Here is a 4,020-nt window from a genome sequence, read left to right on the forward strand (position 1 = left end):
GGCAGTTTAGTGTCCAAGTGGGTTCCATGGTAATGGGAACAGGGACTGATTCTGACATGAACTCATTGGCCTGCTCTTTGATCACCTCCCCCTGAGGGGGGAGCAGCCTTATCAGGCCACAGAAGATGACAATGCAGCCATTCCTGGTGAGATCTGATAGACTAAGGTCAGAAGGAAGGAGAGGGGTACCTCTCCTATCAGTAGACTTGGGGAGGAGCATGCATGGAGAAGGGAGAGGGAGGGAGGGATTGGGAAGTGAGGAGGGAGGGAACTAAAGGGGGGATACAAAGTAAATAAAGTGTAATTAAAATAAAATTAAATTAAAATTAAAAAAGGAAAAATGCAAATCACATACTTCCTATAATTCCAACATGAAATGACACAGAATATACACTTTTTAATCCAAAAGAAATAAGTCAGGCTTTGAAGACACAGCTTCATTCTTGAAGTCTTCATTCAGAGTAACTTCCAGTAAACTCATTGGTTTACAAAAATTAAGTTGTTGAACTCCTTTGAACTCATTTAAACCAGTACACTCCACCATCCCCTATTGGCACCTTCTTCATGTAGGTGAATAATTCTTTCTCTCTTCTTCAAAAGAAAAGTCCCATGAAACAAAGTCAATTGGAAATAAACATAATTAGGCATGAGATGTAGTGGGAGGGGTGTGTGCAAGGAATCCCAGTCTCCCCATCTTTTTCTTTGTATTAAGAGATGGTGTGCTTCCTAATTGAGGTCTCACTTGCATGATCGCTGGCATGCAACTTTGGGTGTCCAGATGAAATTTATTGGAGGCTCTGCTATCTGCCCACTGGAAACTTGTCTGTATAAGAGGGAATGTCAATGTTATATGGACAAACAGGAAGCACCAACATGTTAGCCTCTGATTTTGCAGTAAAACTAGATAAGAAAGTTGCTGAGATGGAGGTTCTAATTTGCTGTTTATGATGTGTGTATGGGAGAGTGACAAGGGCAATTTTCCAAGCCTCCTAATGCTAAATAGGGCTAGTGTTTCAGTAATTTTAAAACCTCCCCTATCAGTGGACTTGGGGAGTGGCATGCATGCAGAAAGGGGAGGGAGGGTGGGATCGGGAGGGGAGGAGAGGGGCTTATGGGGGGATACAAAATGAATAAAGTATAATTAATAAAAAAATTAAAAAATATATTGAAAAATATAAATAAAATGGTAAAAACAAAAAAAGTAAATGCTAATAATGCTTACTATTACCCTTATAATTATTAGGGCGGTATTATCTAACCTGCTATCACAATCAATAAAAGACACTGACACTTTTTAGATTTTAGATTTGCCTTCTTTCACCTTGGGATGGGCAGATAATTTCGCCTACACTATCTCATTATCTCCCAGCCCCTGTCCCATGCTATCTGCTTTAACCATTCCTATCTGGAATACTTTCCATCCATACTCCCCAAATACTTGTTTATATTCTTCATCTGGGCCATTCATTTCTAAGCGATTTTTGGAGTCCTTCCTTTCAGACCACATGGTTTTTTTCCTATCCAATGGCAACTTTGCTTTCTCTTTTCTGATCTACCTTTTCTTTTCATTCCTGTGATTCTTTCTTCTCCAAACCCTGGAACATCAGCTCTGTCCACCTCATCTTTTTTCTGCTCAGGTGTAGGATGTTTTATTTAGGCAGTCAGGAGGCAAGGCAATGCAACATCATTTCGGGGTATGTGAAGAATTGTTAGAAGAGTAAGAATCTCGGGGGTCATGGAGGGATTAAGATAATTAATAATTAATACAAAGTGCTAGGCCATGCCTCTACTGACCATATTTTCGTGATGCTAGACTGCGCTGTGGAAACTTTTGAAATAAAAATCAAAGACTGCTTTACTTGGGCCTGTTTGAAAACAGAACCAGGCCCCACTCCTGAAAACTCAGGTACCCTATTCCTCTCTCCAAGTTTTCTGGTAGCACAACTAGCCATAATACTTCCATGTTTTACTTTCATGGGTTAATGTTCTTCTTTATGTAATATTCACTCAGCCTGTGAATATACATATCCTCGAATTTGTGGCACTGGAAACGCTAGATCTATGGGGCTAGTGATTCACAAATCTCCAATGCCATTTGGATGTGACAAGGAGTTTGCTGTCTTTCACTGACTTGTCAAAGCTCTGGAGTCAGATGCTCACATAGCCTGCCAAAAAATATGGTTGGAATGAGGTCCACAATATGAATTCATTGCAGTAAAGAAACTCCTACTTCTTAGGAGTCAAGAGGGTTTTGATTTTTTTTTCCTTGTAAACTTTAAAAATTAACACATCTTACATAAGATTCCATGCACTCTGCCCAACCCCACAAGGAAAGCAACAGAACCAGAAAATTTGAACACAAGGGTTTTCCCAGAGACTCATACTCCAACCAAGTAGCAGGCATGGAGATAACCTAGAACCCCTGCACAGATGTAGCCCATGGGAGTTTAGTGTCCAAGTGGGTTACATAGTAATGGGAAGAGGGACTGCCTATGACATAATCTGATTGGCCTGCTCTTTGATCACCTCCCCGTGAGGGGAGAGCAGCCTTACCAGGCCACAGAAGATGACAATGCAGCCACTCCTGATGTGATCTAATAGACTAAGATCAGAAGGAAGGAGAGGAGGACCTCCCCTATCAGTGGACTTGGGGAGGGGCATGCGTGAAGAAAGGGGAGGGAGAATGGGAGGGCAGGAGGGAGGGGCTTATGGGGTTATACAAAGTGAATAAAGTGTAATTAAAAAAACATAACACATAATATAATAATATAAAAGTTTTTATAAGGCATCTTCATGCTTATTTCTGTTTGATGATTTTCTTCCCTAATTTGTCTCCTTTGTATCTTTCCTTTTCTAGAAGGTCTCATTTCATTTTCATGTCACATGTACTCTATTACTACTTTACCCCCTCCCTCCACTTTCTTAAAACTTCCTTTCCCATTTCATGGCTTTCTTTTAAGTTTCATAACATATATCACACACACACAGACACATACACATGTGTAAAAATAAAAATGCAAGATTAACATATGAAAGATAACATTTAGTATATATCTTTCAAAGTCTAGTTTATTTAGTTCCGTGTAATATGGAACGTGATCAGATGCAACAAAACAAGTGGCAGATCTTTAAGTGTTTACATGCTGTTAGGTGAACATTTCTTCCATTCTTGACAGGGAGTGCTGAATTTTTCTTTTTTTGTACAACATAGGCTTACTATTCTTTTGATGATATTTCTACCATGACAATGCTGAGAGAATATCTTGTGGAGCAAATATAGAGAAAATTATAAACATTTATTGCTCAGATGAAGATCAAAGGTCAGGACTAAACAAACATTCACTTTAATTGATCAGAAAAATTAAATGATGGATACCAAGTAGAAGACAGGAAATAAAAAGAGCATAAGAAGCCAATGACAATGAAGTGAGAAATTAAATCGATAAAATGATTAAATACAGGTTTGTGAAAACTGAAACCCTAGACAGACTGGAAAAAACTTGAAGATCATTCACAGATTGTCAGTAAATAAATTGAAGATCATTCACAGATTATCAGGGAAAAAGAAAAAAAAACAAAAAAAAAAAAACAGGGAATGTCACTATAAAACCCCCTGCATGAGCAGGGTACATCTGAATATAGCATTCAAAAAGGCTTTGGGGCTTCTGTGCATCTGGCTGTACACTGTTGGCTGTGCCTCTGGGTATGTTGGACTGATGTTTATGTTTCCAGCTTTTTTTGTTTGGTTGGTTGCTTGCTCCTTTTTTTTTTCCCTTTTCTTTTTCCTGCCTCCACAATCTCTGTTTTTCTTAGAGACCGGATACATGTGATATGAGGTACATAACCTTTTGGAGTTCTTCCTCTGTTTCATTGGTGGTGAGTTTATGCCCAGCTCAGTACTAGCTCTAATCTTTCAAGTCACACTGTGTCCCTTTGTCCTGGCCTTTACCATGGGCTCGTCAGCACTGCATCTTGAACATGATGGATTGCAATCGAGCATGTCCCTTTAGTGATGAAAAT

At 39.2% G+C, this 4,020-nt stretch overlaps 1 non-coding gene across 1 annotated transcript; it reads right to left on the reverse strand.

The window, feature by feature from the left end:
• Positions 1 to 3,083: 3,083 nt before the first annotated feature.
• Positions 3,084 to 3,209, reverse strand: LOC129671054 (U6atac minor spliceosomal RNA). Its single transcript, XR_008719304.1, has one exon. It is a non-coding gene; the product is annotated as a U6atac minor spliceosomal RNA (small nuclear RNA).
• Positions 3,210 to 4,020: the final 811 nt, after the last annotated feature.

The sequence above is a fragment of the Psammomys obesus genome, unplaced genomic scaffold (genome assembly GCF_907164565.1).
Source record: "Psammomys obesus unplaced genomic scaffold, mPsaObe1.curated_primary_1811, whole genome shotgun sequence".
In the NCBI taxonomy this organism is placed as follows: Eukaryota; Metazoa; Chordata; class Mammalia; order Rodentia; family Muridae; genus Psammomys; species Psammomys obesus.